The sequence below is a fragment of the Sylvia atricapilla genome, chromosome 1 (genome assembly GCF_009819655.1).
Source record: "Sylvia atricapilla isolate bSylAtr1 chromosome 1, bSylAtr1.pri, whole genome shotgun sequence".
NCBI classification, from domain to species: domain Eukaryota; kingdom Metazoa; phylum Chordata; class Aves; order Passeriformes; family Sylviidae; genus Sylvia; species Sylvia atricapilla.
In genome coordinates, this window is record NC_089140.1 from 65,505,897 (window position 1) to 65,523,268 (window position 17,372).

Sequence of the window (17,372 nt, forward strand, 5' to 3'; positions counted from 1 at the left end):
CTGTTTATCAGACCTTTCAGACCCTTTTTCCCAAATGCTCTAAGATGAAGGTGGGCACGTAAGAGAATGTCCTCTATTTCCAATCTGCAGCACCCAGAGCCGGATCTGCAGGGTGATGTTGGTCTTTCTGGCTGGAGTAGGTGCCTGAGAACAATGTTATACTGCCTTGGGGCCAGGCACCTTGCTCTCTTGACTTCAGTGAGGATTACATGTCTTACCTGCTTAGGTGCTTTGAAAGAGACATCTGACATTTCTGAATGTCTAACCAGCTTGGAAATTCCTGATCTCCCTCTTTTAATCTTTAGCGTCTCAGAATTCCAACGGTCTGGAAATTCTATTTGTTCTGGATAGACTCCAGGACTGCTAAACACGTAGTGACTGTTCTTGTGCTAGTTTTACATGTGTCCTTACAGAGTGATGGCACAACCCTTTATCATAAACCATAAACACAAATAGTTTCTGTAGGAGCCCTACATATCTTCTGCAGTTCCCATCTCTTCCACAAACTGTAGAAAATGCATCAATGTAAATGAGTGATATCACCTCAATCCCATCAGCTTTAAGATGGCCCCTGGGGCTGCAATCCCCATTTTGCAATTGCTTTTGTTTGCTCTTAGAGAGCTTCAAACTTCTGAACCATCCGTCCTGCTTTTCTCATCTTACTTGTTCACCCTTGGCCTACTGTTTTCAATACCATCTTCCAAGAATTTACTTACTTAAGTAATTTTCAGTGGTCCATTTGATCATAGTTGGCTCCCCCGTTGCCTCTTCTTGATCTCAACTCATGTGAGCCATGAATAGAATTTTCCTGAAGTAGGGTGGACTTTGCTTGATGTTTGTACTGAACTACTTTTCATTAATTTGAACATCACTCCTCATTTGCTTTTCCTTCAGATATGACTTCAATATATTATAGAACTGAAAAGTGTTAATTTGATTTAGAAAGAAAACAAATTTTTCAGTCTTTATGTTAAAAAACCATCCATATTTAATCCTACATAGTAAACCCTAAATCACACAAAAACCTCCAAACCCTGAAGAGCTACTTTTCTGTGAAAAATCTTGTGCTAAATTTTTTAAATTGAGACGTTTGGCCCAATGTAGACATCTTTGCTTCTTATTTAAAGACAACCTCACCTGCCCCCCCCCCAGTAATTACTGGAAATCTCTGTGGAAATTTTACACAAAATGGGCTTTTATTTTCAGAGTCTTGCCATTGCTTGCTGTAGGTCTCCTCTTCATCTCTGGTGAAGTTCGGTCAGTTGCTCAATTGGAGACAACTGCTGCTTTGGGTGCCTTCTCACTCCCTACTCTTTTACCGTTCTGATATTTATTAGCTGTAGATATTTTCCTTATCCCTTATACTGTGGCCACATCTATGTAGATCCCTCAGCAGTCTGGCCTTGCTAATGTTTCACATCAGGCGATTATACAGGCTCACATGCTGTGTGTTGCAGGGGAGGGGTAGAAAATTCCACATACATGTTATTTGGAATTTTTTTTTTCCTCTGTTGTAGTTACAACTTTCCATTTTCATTTAAAAATCTTGAAGCACCCGCTACCCTTGCAAGTGGCTACTGTTTCCATTCTAGCTTATTTTGAGTTTAGAAGATTTATGAAAACAAAATCTCTATGAAGTGTAAAAATTACCTGATTTTTTTCCCCTGTAGACATTGATAACTGGAGAGAAAACAAAATCTCATGGAAACATGGCTATCAAAAGTTAGGGAGGAGGCTTTCTCCTGATGTTTAAATGAACCACTTTAGCAGCCAAAGGACAGTAAAAGTGTAAGGTTGGATGTAAGCAAAGTTAAATGAAGATGCACCAGAAGGTAGATTTTTGTGCTGGCAAAATGCCTGGAACTTTTGAGGGATATTGAGAAATAGCCTAAGGCCCCAAACCTTGTGGCTTTCAAGGTTTGCTTCTCTCTGTCTTGTACCATTTGTTTGTCTTTAGTTTTTTAAGGAAGTCGTTCAAGTAAAGTTCTGACTTGAGACCAGTACTTCTGGAAAGGTTAACTCAGTCATGAGGTTTGTTTGTTCAGCTTGGGGTGGCTCGCCAGCATGGGTGCTTTGTTTTATTTTTATTTTCTTTTTCCTCTTGGTGAAGCAATGTTGTATCTTTGTCTAGTCATCCTTACTATGTATATATAAATGCATTTTCTCTTTCTTCTGTGCTTCCCAGCCCAAAGCAGGCTTTTAGTTTCATGTGCTTGCAAAAAGCCTGGGCTGTGTTCCACTGTGGATGGAGGAGAAATTTGGTAGGGCAGAGGGTAGTACTTTTTTTTTTCCCCCCATGGTGTTTTTTTTACTTGAAATGTGAGGTGGGAAGAGAGGTGACTGACCTGGCTGTCGGGCTGCACAGGGGCTCTACTGCCATGTGCCCTGGTTCAGGGATGCCAGTGGAGATACTGGCACTCTTGGTCTGGTGCTCATGTAACTCTGGCTGCTGTGGCTTGTGGAGGCCTAAAAGGAGTTTAAGAGCTTGGGTAGCCTTGGTTAGGGCAGAATGTGTTGGAAAGGTGTTTTCAGCAATGTAAGACCTGGGTTATTGTTTGGGTGTTTTTTAAATTTTTTCTTAATTGGGTCTCGAAGGTGATTAAGGTTCAGGTTTGTGGTGGACATGGGAGAGCAGTGCAGTGTGCATTAACTTGCCTTATCTGCATGTGTGAAAATACTCTTTTGTGCAAAGGGTTGCTGCTTGTTTCCCACATTTGTGCGGAGAAAAAGGTGTGAAATTTGGAGCATGTTCCAGGAAAAAACAGTTGGCTCCTTTTACCTCAGGGCGATGCAAGGCTGGCCCCTTGCCATGCTTTGGACCCTTTTTATTCACGTTTGCAGAGTGAGGCCAATGCTCTAAGAGAAGGAGGGTGAGGGGGCTGGAGGAAGAAGCAGCACAAAAGGCAGGGCAGGAGCAGCACAAGAAGGAGGCCAGAGCTGGGTACAGGACCGTGACCTGGCTCCAAGCGGAGCCACAGCGCAGCCAGGAGTGCTCCTCGAAGCTCCTGCCCTGCTGTGCTGGGTGTTGCAGGAGTTCTGAAAGAGGCAGGTTTGGGCATGCATGGAAGCCTCTTCCACCTTTTATGATCAGTGCAGCTTGCAAGGAGAAGCTGTCATTTTTTCCCAGGGCGTGTAGAACCAGTTCTGCTGGTCCAGCGCACGCTGCAGCGGAGGAGCCAAGGCTTATGGTGAAAGGGGCTGTGAAAGATGTGCCTGGTGGTGCTCCTGGTCTGTGGGAAGGGTACAGACATGGGCCTGGCAGCCTCTACTGACTGTCCTGGCCATCTGCAGAAACACCTGTTTTTCTCAGAGGACTGTCACCATGCAGTGCTGCAGGGTTATCAGCCACTAGCCAAGTGCTGTTTGATCATGGAGCTGTTGACCAAATGTGTCTTCCTTTAGGAAGACTTTTAATTTCACTTTTATTTTTCTTCCATTTATGTGGTCAAAGTTGGTACTTCTAATGTTCCCTGCTTCTCCAGCATGTTTCTCAGGGTGGCATCGCCAACTTTCTGGATTTTTGTGTCCTGGGGCATTTAGTGTGTTGTTTGATTCCACCCTCCACCTTTGACTTGCAAGGTATTGGCATCTTCTGATTTTGAGAATTTTGAATTGCAAAGATATAGTTCTAATTCTAGTGATGATTCCCTTAAATTTACCGGTGCAAAAAAAAATTATAAATAAATTTAATTTTCCACTCTTGTTTCTCCTAAATATTTTCCTTGAACAGGTGACTTGTAATTACTTAAAATAATTGGCATTGGAAGTGCTGCAATAGTCACTGCAAAAGCCACTTTCAAAATGATTACACCAGAAACTAGTCAAGTCATGTAATCTCCTCCTCACTGTGATGTTGTGTGGGCAATGCTGGTGGATTCTCTGTGGTCTGCTTCTGCGGACATCTCCTTTGTGATGGCTCTCTGCATGTCCATGCTCAAAGGAAACCTGCACAGGATTCTGTCCTGCAAATTAAGGCACCCTTGGAAATGAACATGGGACTACTTAGGGCCTTGCTCTTGACAAATCTTTGCTTGCAAATGATTTTCACTTAAACAGTCTTCCTTTAAAAAAAAAAAAAAAAAGAGGTTGTGTGGCTAGCACACTTACTAAACTTTTGGGAAACAGTTTCTTCACCCCTTTACTATCCACATCCTCTTTTCACTCCCTTCTGGTATTGCAAGCGTGCTAGGTTTGCCAAGAGGAGTTAATAGATATAGACTCAACCCCGAAACTAAAGGGGGTGGCAGGAACCACCTTAGCTTGATTCATAAGCAGAGTGTTTGCAACGTTGCTCTCTTTCAACAGCACTTGTCCTGTATTTTGTTGTGGGGTTTTAAAAATTTATTTATTTATTCATGATTTTTAAGATTGTTAAAAATGTCTTAGTCTTTGTGATAGTTTTGTTTGTTTTCATGTTTTTATTTATTTATTTGTTTTAATTTTTTGCTATTTTTGTTTTTTTTTTTTTTTTTTAATAAGAAATGGAGGTGTGTCTGGAGCTAATGGACGCAGTCCAGATTCAGGATAAAAGCTGGAATGTTGTGTTCCACTTAAATTCACTATCTTTTGGCTAGAAAAATCTGAGCATGTCAAAATCCTTAATTCTAAAATTCTCGTGAAATGGACTAAATCTTTGTGGGAGACAGAAGAATGTATTTCCCAACCCTGCAGAAAAATTGGCTGTTACATTGAAATTTGCAGAAAAAAGAAAGAAATTGTCTGACGGGGTGTTCTGTGGATGTTTGTGAGTGAAAACTGTAGAGCATCCCTGCTGATGCACATACAATTGCACAAATGTGTGCCTGCAGGTTTGTATCCTTTATCACAGAACTAAATAACTAATAGTTTAGCCTGTGTGGTTCACAACTTTTGTGTGGCTCTATGGATCCAACTGAAAGGTACAGCAGGAGCAACTTGAGAGGCATATGTGGATTTATTCCCTCTTGCTACCTCCTTTCTCATCAGGCATATTTCTACCAGTCACTTGTACTTTGCATGGTAAGGATGTCATTAAAATAGAGTAAAATCAATGAAAGAACCAAGCTTGCAAGAAAGAACAGACATTGCACAGAAAAATCTGTTTGTTTCTGCCATGAAGTGATGAAACAAATACTGCCCTGTACTGACGAGTTCTTTAAAACCATCAGAAGGCATGAAACACAATTATTTTTCTATCACAATTCATTTTCTCCAGATAAGCACATTTCTCTACAGTGTGCAGTCCACCCCTGGAGCCCCCAGGCTGTGCTCCTGTTTTCAGTGACAAGTACACACACGGGCTGTGAGAGGGGATAACAGCGTGGTCCAAGTGGTGTGTTTGAAAATACCTCCACATCGGCACCACTGTCAGCCTTGCTGCTGGTTTCACCTCATGAATGTTTGTTTGGGGACAGGCTGGGGCTTCCAGGGCTGTCTCCCAGGGTGGTGTGGCTCTGCTGGCCTGCAGCAGGTTCAGTGCTGCTCATGTGGGGCACCAACTGCACTTGTATGGCTGCGTTGTCCTCTCCCAGTGCCATTGCCCATGGCCTTGCCACAGTTGCTTCTGCAGCATGATTCCTCCGGGAGCACTATCCTGGAATTGTGGGCAAACATCCCTGTCGTGGCTGAGGGATCTGTGTTAGGACCTCTGCAGCAACAGCTGCTTCTGCCCCTTCTCTCATCAATGAGGTTTGAACTCTGGCATAACTGGGGCCTTCAGCATGGTGGAAAATTCTGTGTTAACAGCCAGACCCATAGCTTGGTGAGGGGCTCCTGGAGAGCCACTTCTGGAAGGCAGGAGCAGTGTCTGTGGGGTGAGCTTTATGCCAGCCTTGGGGCTCTCCAGAGGAGACCAACACTGCTGGGACATGCTCGAGATGACAGCATGCCCCCAGGTGAACAGGAATGCTGAAATCACATGGTTGTCCTTCTCATCCTGTAAGCCTGTGCAACAGGGCTGAAAATGCATTTTTCACATGTATTTTCTGCTTGAGAATGGGAGGCAGCATAAATAAACTTGCCTCTGTGCAAAACTGAAAAATATCAGCCAGTTAGGTGTTTTAAACACATTAATATTTAATTCCTACTCCAAGGATAGGCCAGTAGGGGAAGCTGGAAAAAGTTTACCATATTCTTATTATTTTTGCCTGTGGGCAAAAGTCCAACAAATCTTTCACGAGAGAGATAATTACGTGAGGATGGTGCGGAGACGTGTGTTGTAGCACACGTGAATGCTGACCTGGCTGCTCCCAGCAGCCGGCAGGGCTGCTGTGATGCTCAGAATTACATTTCCTTCTGGGAGACTGCAGGAGAAAGGGGCTGAGGGATTGGGGTGGAAGCAGGAGGGGCTTGCTCAGTTACAAACCTTCAATTTTTACCTTGTTGAGCATTCAGGGAAGCAAGTGATGCTGGTGAGGAATTGGAGACCAGTTTGGAGTCTCTGAGCATCTTCCTTCCCCACTCCATGCCAGAGCTTGCTATTGCAAAACACCTGATGGGAGGTGATGATTCAAGTTGCAGTCAGATAAGGGTGTGCATATTTATGCAGGCTGTAGGAGGTGGGAGAGGAGACCCTGTGCAGGAAATGTAATGTTATTTGAAGAAACATGCCTCTTGACCACTCTAGTCGGCCTTCTCGTTGCAGTTTTATTTTTAACATTCCATCCATCTGGAATCCCTTAGTGAGTTCTTTCCTTGATTTTTTTTTTTTTTCAACCCCCCTTAATTTTTTTTTTTCTTTCTTGGAATGGGCACAATGGTGGAAGCATGAGGCCTTGGCAATATTTGTGGTAGTTTTGTGATCAAAGCTGAAAAATGGGCCGTGAGGTCAGGTAGCTTCTAGCTAAGCTGCTGGGTAATATGGTCTGGCTATATGGAGAGATATGGAGAAAAAGGCAGATGCAGAAACCAGCAGGGTGCAAAAAATGTCTTTGCCTCATCCTTAATGAGTAATTTTTTTAAAAAAATTAATTGATTGTGGCTAAGCAATAGGCATGCCTACCTGTAACTCCAGAAACGCATTTATGGATTGCTTAAATTGCAACAAAGGGGTACATTTTATATGTAAAACTTGTGCATGTGTATTTTTTGTGTGTGTGTGTGCGCCTTTTATTTCATTCAAAAGAAAGGCCTGTGAGGACTAGAAAAAGAGGAGGATACTGTCTCTTTATGAATACTAATAAGGAAATCAAGGGGGACAATGGCACTTCAAGTTTCATCTTTCCATTTCCTAGAGGCGCAAACTCTGCAAGTTGTCACCTTGGTGTATTCAGTGCCTCTTGAAGCACTAGACTCCTCCAGAGAGAATGTCAGCCCCAGCCCTGGGCAGTTTTGACAAACAGAGTATATATTGATACATGATAAAGTATGCTAGAAATCACCCCAGCGCTAAAGGCTACTATAGTTTTAATATCATCATTTGAATTAACAAGCATTCTGTGGAGAAATAATGAGCTTTCATTATTCAGAACATCATCCTTACCCCGGGAACTCAGAAACCATTAGCTCTTGAGAACTTAATGAAAAGATGATAAAGAATGTTTTAGATAAAAGTTTGAACGGGTGCACTTGGTAACTAAGGTAAAATATTAATGTTTCTCCCAATGATGAATTGCTGTTGCTAAACTCGTGCTTGCTGAGGAGATGGAGGAGCATGTAGGTGTTCCCGTGGGCAGTGGCTGGGATGGAGGGCTGTCATGCACTGCCAGCATGCCCCATGCTACTGCCTGCATCCTTTGTCAAAAGGGATGGGAGGAGAGAGAAAGCTGGATATTCAAATCTCCTCATCCTCCCCAGCGGCTATTTTCCCACCATGGGACTGAAGCTAAAATCCTTTGCTGTTTCTTTCTTGTTGGGATTCCCCCCACTGCTTTTTTTAAAAAATTATTTAACATGATAGGCAATGCAGTATAGCCATGAGGGAATGGGAAGGGGTGTAAGGAAGAAAACGACCCAGTGCAAAAAATTCTGTCCTGAAGCTGCCGACCTGAGGCTCGGTTTGGGGATCTGAGGCGCTCAGGCTGAGTGTGGTTGCCACTTGCTGAAATTCCATATGGGTGGCTTGCTACATGTCTGCAATAAAAACCCCCGGTGCAATAAACGAAGAAAAAAATATATAAAAGTTTAAATTTTATTGGGTGTAAAGCTCTTAAAGAACTGCTGTTCACAAAGAGTATAAAGATTGCTGAGTCTCGGTGTACATACCCCTACTAAAATGTGTTAGTCCTGCTGTTTTCTTTCTTTAACTGTAGCAATTTGCTTTCTTGCTGTTCTATAATCCTTGCACTTAGCAGCATGGAGGGCTCACAGCCTGCTTCCACCTGTGGGCAGCTGGGAGAGGCTGTCTGTCCTTCCAAGGCAGGTGGAGAAGTGTTTGGAGACCCCTGAGGTTGGTATTGCTGTGGAAGGGTTCGTTCTCGCTGAATAATGCGAGTGGGGGGAGGAGAAGGAAAACAAATGGGAATAAACTATCACATAAACAGTCTTAAGTCACGGTGTTTGCTGCTAACAGATGCATTTAGGTAAATGCTGTTACCTCAAGAGGTGTTATCTTCTGGGGATCCTTATCATAATTTTGTTTTAAATCTGAACAGCTGTTGTTTAACTACCACAGACCACAATTTATCTACAGCTTGAGGCCATAAAGGTACCTTTATTACACTCTCTTTCTTTTTTTTTCTTCCATTTGATTTAATTTCAGTGTGTCTGACACCAAAATGCTATATACAATTTGCATATTACAATATGCACTATTGCAGATTCCATACACTGCTAAATGGGAAAATCAGAGCAGAATGGTAAATGGGGAAAGCTTGCAATGGCAATGACAAATAAAAGAGGAAGATGAGCTCCCATGTTTCATTTACATGTAAAATATTCTGACAATAGTTGTTTCCCCAAGAACAAAGAGCTGGTTTTTCTAGGGTGACTGGTTTATGATGGCTGCAAGAAACAAAAAAAAAAAAAAAAAAGATTTTTTTTTTTTTTGGCACCAGAACAGAAGCATGCTTATCTGAATTGAGCCCTGGGGCTTGCCATATATTTGGAATAAAACTTAAGTCTTACTTAAGAAACCAACAAATATGGAAGCATGAGCCATAGTGTACCAGGACTGAAAATCACCTCTCTCTGGGCAGGGTGCTGGAAAGGACTTTGGGAAAAGATGATTTTGTTCTGAGTCACCTGGTCTTTTGTAGTTGATCTCTGAAGTTTATTATGGGGTTCAGGGAGGGAGAAGTGTTGCGTAGTGTGTGGTGTACATAGGAAATTTTGGTTTTATGGAGATTCTTCTAACTTTTGCATCTCAGATGACCCAGGTGGTATCTTTCAGTCCTAGGTTACTGCTTGCAGTAATCTGTGGATCTAGACCTGAATTTCTCACTGCCCTGCTGCAGAGAAGGTGCACAGCTCTCTGTACTTCCCCTTTCCTTGTGGAGGCAGGAGGCCTTTGCCTCCAGAGTTGTCAGTCCAACAGCTTTCACCAGGACAAAAACTGTGGTGACAAATCTCCTCAAATGTAAAATTTTGACTTTGAATAACCCTTAACACTTTACCCAAAGCTCTGGGGTTCTGCTTTGTTAGATTTCCTTTGGAATAAAAAGCAGTAATAACATCTGAATTATATGTATAGTGGCTTGATGACAGAAAGGACATCTCACCTCACCACCTTTGCTCCCGTTTCCTCCATCCTAGCCATGAATGTGAAAACTGTATGTGTCTCTGAGAGCAGGTTGATGTTGCTAAACTGTTTTCCTAAGTGCAGAATACATTGATCTGTTGGCACTTATCAAAAAAATGTACCACAACTCAGCTTCTAATTGACCTTTCATATTCCAACATCCATCATGTAACATGAGGCTGTTTAGCTTGGCTTTTCAAGGACAGTGTGGCAAAAAAAACACCTTGTAGGGGGGAATTGGGCCGGGGTGTATGTGGCCTCTTAAGAACTGTCCCTTGATGGCACTCAAGGATGCTCTTGGTGATCAAACTGTGCTGTGATCCCATCCACCAAAAATTCCTTTTTGTTTCTGAGCTCTATCCAGGCCAATTTAATCTGTCAGTTGAAGATTCCCCATCTTGTGTCCTTTAGGTATTGTGCAGAGCTCAGTGTCTTGCACATGAACAGTAGTGGGTTTTATTGGAGTACGTGCAGGTATGAACCGGCGGCTAATGTCTCTTGTATAATATTACTCCTGAAAGAACAACTCCACAAAGAATACTGTCTAGAATTACAGGGCAAGAGCAAGTCAACAGTTAATTGGCTGTGCTGTAATTACTTCTAGATGCATAATGTGCAATACTTATAGGACTTGTAGAAGTGGCATACAAATTTCACAGTGGTCTCTTGGTACTTTATCATGTGTGGAGGATTTTGGTAGTCTCTGTAGATCTTGGGATTAATGGTACAGTTATAATTTATTCCTGCTCTGCTGTTTTAAATAGTGTGGTTTTCCTTTTTTTTATTTTCCTCTTAAAAAAATAAATTAAGTCTGTCTTTAATTGTCTCAAAGGCTAGGCTGAAAAATAGGACAGATGCTGTTCAAAGGCTCTGTCATTCTTTTCTAGGATGGAAGCAATTCCACTTGCTTTTTGTTTGCTTGGAGCAGCTCACACTTCTGGTGGTGTGTGGCAACCGCATGTCATGTGCTGTGGTACCACAGCCCAGTGGGTTGCAGACCTAACAAAGGTGCAGATGAATATGGACAGTGAGAGAGATGTCGTTTTTGAATATCTGGAACCTGATTTTCCCCGTTTTTAACCTCAGGGTTCATAAGATGTAATTTCACTGAGCGTATGGAATGACTATTTTAGTCATATTGGGCAAAGATCTGAAACAGCCAAGAGCTTTGTGTGTGGGAATATGGATGAGATCTTTAGAAACAAGGCCAGGCAACAGTAAGTTCTTGACCTGGCTATGTCTCATGGCTTCAACAGTCCCCAGAGCTGTGGCTCTTTGGATGTTATCCAAGCCTCTGAAGTCAACCATAATCTTTCCCACTGCAGCCGTGAAGAGGCTCTGCAATTTCTGAAATGGCACAACAAGCACATTTCAGGGCTGCTGAAATCACACTTGAGGAGCCAGCTCAGAGGGACTTGTGTGCACGTGAGGTTTGTGTGTGCTTGGTTCACTCATCTCAAGTGACGTGGACGCAGCAGTTAAAGTGAGGCTTTAGAATATGGACTTTGGAATCCCCAAAATGTCATTTATATTTTACCTTATTAAATATGGAAATCGTGTCAAAGGTAAATGTCAAGGGGCTATAAAATTACCCTTCTTATCTCCTGTACGTTTATCAGTTGATAAATGGAAAGAAGCTGCTGCCAAAATAACTGTGAATGAATAATTTATAAATGACTGATGCATCGTGTATGTTGTTTCAGGCAGAAAACAGTAGGACATCAATAATCAAAAGAAGTTGGATTAATTTAGCAGTATTTTGCTGTTAATATTTTTATCTAAATGCTGCAGTCTGGACCTTTGTTATGAGGTCCTTCTCTTTGTCGCTAAGGACTGATCTACAGATCACTGAAATCAATAGAGTCAGCTGTTTACTTCAGCAGGCTGTGAGTCAAATTTATAATATGCATATATAGCTTTTTTCCCCTGCTTTTATAGTGCTCTGAATTTGAATTTCTTTAACACTGTGTGTCTTAGCATGGAATTTGGTTCACATATTTCTTCCCTACCCTCTTTCCTGTGGGCTGAAGAAATTTGGAGGACTTGATGGAACAAGGATGGGGGAAAACGTGATGGCAAAAAAATTATGTATCTTCTCTTATTTTTCAGTTGCCTTTTTTTTCTATTCACACAGAGAAAGCTGATTTCTTGAAACTTTGATTTCTATGCAACGTGGACTTTTTTCCAGCATGTATTTTCTCATGCCTTCCCCCAAATAGAGAACATTCAGGAGATTTTTAGCCCTGATCATTCTGAATAAGGTTAAATACCAAAGAGGTGAACTAGATTCTTTCTTTCTGTTCTTTTCCATGTGATTTAAATATGGCCCATTTTGCCCATCACATGACAGAGCTGCCAGAGATTGCCTCAAGCTAGTTTATGGCTTTAACTAAAGGTCATCTTAGGGGGGAAAAAATCCTATGGAGCAGGGGGTGGAGAAAAATGTATTTTAAAAAAAATTAAAATGGATTTTAAGCATTTGTTCTGAAGAATACATGTGAAAAAGAGAAGCTGCCATTGTGTCACAATGAGTCAGGAGAAAAAAAAAAAGCCACCACCATGAATAATAACAAAAAAACTCTCTGCCTTTGCTTAGCACAGTGCCTCACGACAGAAGGGTGTGCAAAGCAACTGCCTGGATTTCGGTCTACGGCTTTCTCTACCTGACCTAGATATCTGGCTAGCAGTTCACCACTGCAGAAAATGCCCTAGTGCTAAACTCCTACCCCACTGGCTGCTAATAAGAGCAATTCTCACATCCGCAGCCCTGCATCCATCCTCACCATGTAATTGGTCTGGCTCTCCCAGCTAGCTGCCTCTCCTCCTGTAGGCCCACACTGGGAAGAGAAATCCCAGACCTCCTGAAGGCTGAGGGGCTCCAAAAACTGTGCTATGTTATCAACAGCTACATGGTTAGCTAACTGCTGTGACTAAATGGAGATTGGGAAGCACTGCAGGCAAGGGATGAAAAGTGATGCCCTCCCATAGCACAATGCTGATATGCAGAATTGGCCACAACAACAAAACTTCACAGACAGTGCAGCAGAAGGCATTGGCTCTCTTGTTTGGGCATTTTATTACCTGGAGCTAAATGTGCAGAGAAGGGAGATAATGAAGTACTTGACTAATTCAGTGTGATCCAGCTGGCTAAGCCAGAGGGGCTGTAGAGCAGGAAAAGCTACAGAACTCACTGCTAGCCATTTTCCCTTGATACCTGTGAAGCCAAAACAAAGAAGTGCAGAGATCAAAAAGCAGAGGAATATCAATATCGGGAAAGGGGAGGGGGACAACAAAAGGGGAGGAGAAATCTCTAAGATTGCACCCCCATCCTTTCTCCCTTCTGCACTTTATTTAGTAGTGGGGGGGAGGGGAAGGTTATTTTCATTTGCCTCATGCTAACTTCTAATTTATTTGAGAAATTCACCAACCACCCAAACGTTTAGTACCCTGTGTGTCACAATACTCGACGCCAGCCTAATTTTTTTAATTTTATCTACCGTTTGTGCTTGGGGGAAAAGAAAGACAGGTTTAGTAATGCAGGCACGTGCAATGGTAGTGTGTTCAAAACCCCATATTCCTCCCCTTTTCCACAGCCTAAAAGGCTAGATAAACTATACGATTCTTATCCAGAGGGAAATTAGAAAATGTAAAGTGTGTAAATCCCTCTCCCCAGCTTCTAGGCATTGGTTGGTTTTTCCTGCTGCATGTGGGCTTTTTTCCTCCGACAACCCAGCTATTTAAGTACATAAGGCACACTGCTCCCTCTGTCTCTTCCCCTTCCCTGACTTCTCCCCACTATCTGCCTGTGGAGTACAATGCAATTCCAGCTGCCCTAACAAGCTGTTGCCCGAACTAGAGTGTAAGCACTTTGTAAAAAGCTGGTAGCGGGTGAAAGGCACTTACCATACTTTATTAAATACAGAAAGCCAAAGTTCGTACCTGATGTAATGTAGGTGCAATGCCATGAAAGGAATTTGAGAAATACCCACCTCCTCCAAGGCTGACTTTAGCCTGTGGTGCTCTCATCATGGCTACCAAGCACTGAATCACTTCCGACCAGTCTACCTGCCAGCCACTGTTCATACCTTCTTTTTATAAATGTGGAGGGATTTTTTTTATTTCTTTTTTTTTTTTAATTTTTAAATTTTTATTTGAAGACAGGCAGACACTGTGCATCATTCAGAGATGAGCATCACAAACATGCTTTGCAGGGAAGGCGACCACAGCAGACTGCCAATGCTCTTCCAGTGCCAATTACAGTGATGGTTTAATCGTAAAAGCAGATTCACTAAAATAGGATCAGAGCCAAGGCATTTGTGATTTGGAAGCTTGTGCTAACTTTTGATAGTTATCATCGGGGGCAGCTGATGTGACATCACCCTGCAACTCTGACTCATATTTTTAATGGACCACATGCCTTTGCATCATAATTTTGCTGCTAGAGTTAGCTTGGCATTAGCTCAAGAGACAGAAACACCAGCAACCAAATCTGAAGATGTGTTGAGAGTTTGCAGTTGTCATGGAAATCAGGGGTATTGGCTGGTGCTTACCTTCCCTCTAAAATGGAAGTCCATGTTTGCTCCCTTCAGCTTGGAAGCCAACAAAAAGGACTGGAGGTGGCTACTGTCTGACAATGTGGATTTGAATATATAGGAAGCTCCTTTTAGGGTCATGTATATTTTTTTCAGAAATACTTTTGCTAAGAAAGTACCTTCAGCATTGCAAAACAATCTACCTTTCTTGCACTGGCCCATTTTTTTTTCCATGTGGTGGTGTTGTGACCATAATATGTCTGGAGAACCTCTTGCAAAGGGCACTCTTGAATGTCAGCAGTGAAGGGGCAAATGTAAAGTGCTGGCTTGTGCTAAGCCTCTGCTGTTGTGGTACAGTTGGGATTTCACCGATGTATTGGAACCCTTTTGAATGGGAGCAGCCTGTGCTCTCTATGAGAGAACAAGGGGGTTACAAGATGGTGTGTGTTGTAACTCAGCAATTCCATGTGATGCAGATTAGCAGGTGCTCATAAATAACTCATAAGTCATTACAACCTGACCTGGCCACCTCCAGTATCAATACATCTATCGGTAACAGCGGTGAAAATTATTAAGACAAAGCCTCTTAAGGCACTACTGGATTTAGCAGTGTTGGGAGAACAGGAATGTACTTGTCCCTGGAGAAACAATAACCTAGAGCTATGCTGTGTTTAAGGAAAAATAAAAAAGCAATAAAACTTTACTCCTGTACTCCTGCTGAGGACCTGGGTGTGATGCTGGCTGAAGTATACATATGTGTGCATATCCATGCCTTCCAGTTTCTCTCTGCTGGTGTTGTGTGCTGTGTTGCTGTTGCAGACAAGCCATAATCACTTGAAGCTGACATACTTCAGAGTAGTGCCCTACTGGCACAGAGCTGCCAACAAACTATCCTCATATCTTTCCTGCTCTTAGAAGGCTTGGCTTTTCAGCCTTCACATTCTTACATCTAGAAACATGGTTGGAAATTACTGCCATATTTTAAATCATACCTCTTATAATGTAAGTCTTTGGTGAAGTGTTTAAATAGGAAGTGGTTAGGCAGCATCATGCAATCTGCTGTCAGGCTGGTGCCTGGCTTGGAGGCGCCAGGTACAAGTACAACTCTAGCTGTGTAGCTGCTAAACTTGTGAGAATGTTCAAGGGAAAAAGGTATGTGTGTGCTGTAAAGCTCAGTGTGCTACATTAGACAACTTATGCCCCAAATTAAGTCATGGCTTAAACCCTCTTTTGCAAACAGCAGAGGTATGTACATTTTCTTGAGCATATTAAGCATCTCACCTCTGCCTATTGGGATGACTTTATACTAAAGTAATGGTATGAGCTTGAAATCAGATTTTATTAAGGCTTGTCTCTTCTTTATCCTTTCTTTCCAAATGTAGTTGTGGCATAGGTTGTTGCAATACAAATCACAAACTCAAGGCTGATGAATGGTCTAGAGATTAAATCTTATGAGGAGCAGCTGAGGGAGCAGGGTGTTTAACCTGGAGAGAAGGAGGCTGGAGGGGACCTTATTGCTCTCTACAAATGCCTGAAAGGAGAAAGTAGCCAGGTGGGGATTTGGCTCTCCTCCCAGGCAGCTTGTGACAGGATGAGAGGACACAGACTCAAGCTGCAGCAGGGGAGGTTCAGCTTGGAGGTCAGGAAGAGCTTTTGCCCTGAAAGTGTGATTAAACATTGGAATGGGCTGGTCATGGAGATGGTAGGGTCACTGTTCCTGGAAGTGTTAAAGAAATGACTAGATGTGGCACTTACCGCTGTGGTTTAGTTGGCATGGTGGTGATCAGTCAAAGGCTGGACTTGATGGTCTTGGAGGTCTTTTTCAACCTTAATGATTCCGTGATTTTAGTAAGCATTAGAAGTCAGAACACAATGGCTGGAATTGGTTGGCATTCAAGGGATGGAGTTAAAAAAGGGAGTTTATGTTGCCAAACTCCCACCCAAACACAACTTTCTTTACTGTCCCTTGGAAGTTGGAAGCAGAGTCAGTCCCAGCATATACAGCTTGCTGGAAGTTCTGTTTCAGAGCTGTGGCTCCCAGCTCCCTCTAAATATTGTGCATCTGCTTCACTGTTGCAGGAAAATGTGCTAGACTATTGCGAGAATGGAAGTCTATTAAGGATGATGCCATGTTTATTTTAAGGAAACAAGCCTGCTTTCTGTTAGCCTTGCTTACTCTTCTAAGTGAGGCTTCTTTTTCCTCGGACAGTGTGAACCAGGGCTATGTTTTGGCTTGGCACCCGGGGAGGCAGTGGGGGCACCAGAAGGGAACTGCTGGCCACAGTGGCCACGTGTGCCTGGGTCACCTGAGGACTTGCACGGGTCAGGCAGACATCAGTGGGATAAAGTCTGTGCTCCCTGCCTTGTGCCTCTAAATGTTACACTCATGTTTAAATAACTCACAGGTCAGTTGTTTTTCTATTTTGAGCGCATGGCAAACCAGGCAGAGACAGCTTGTAAAATGAGTGACTAATTTCCAGGGTGTTTTTATTTTTTTTCTTTTCACTCCCTCTGCAGCCTTTCTCCCTGGAGGTGGTCATGGGGCAACCTTACCCTGGTGAGAGCAGATCAGCAAGCTGGGAAAACAGAAGATCATCCTTTATGCCTGTGAAGACTTGGTGGAAGCTGTATTTCTACATGAGTTGTGTTCTGGGATGCAGGGGGATATTTTCCCCAGTACCCACAAGCTCGTGGAAACCTTTTGCATCTTTTGGCCAGGGAAGCTTTCTGGAAGGGGGGCTGGTGCTGTAGTTCCCAGTGAGGAGAGGGACAAATTAGGGAGGAAGGGCTGTCAGCATGGCTGCATGCAGGATCTTTGCTCACTTTGTGCTTGTGCCATTGCTGCAGCTGCTGCTTGCAAAGTTTTTTTTTTTGCTGGTGGTGGCAGAGTGCCTGAGGGGCAGTGGGACACCCCTGCTTTGGCAGAGGGCTCCAGCTGTAGCTGCAGCTCTACAGCAGAAGGGAAAAGGAGGGGGAGCAGAGGGAGAGAGCACAGGGGCCAATTCCTAGGAGCGTGTGCCCTGATTTAGACCTTTCCTCCCTTCACTGTAACCTCTGTCTTCCAGCCATGGCTGCCTGCTTGCATTAATTACTCCTTGCTCCCTAGATGCATTCATTTCAAGCTACCTTTAGGGTTTAGAGTGCAAAAACTGACTGACCGAGGTTGAAGGCAATTAACAAACAGG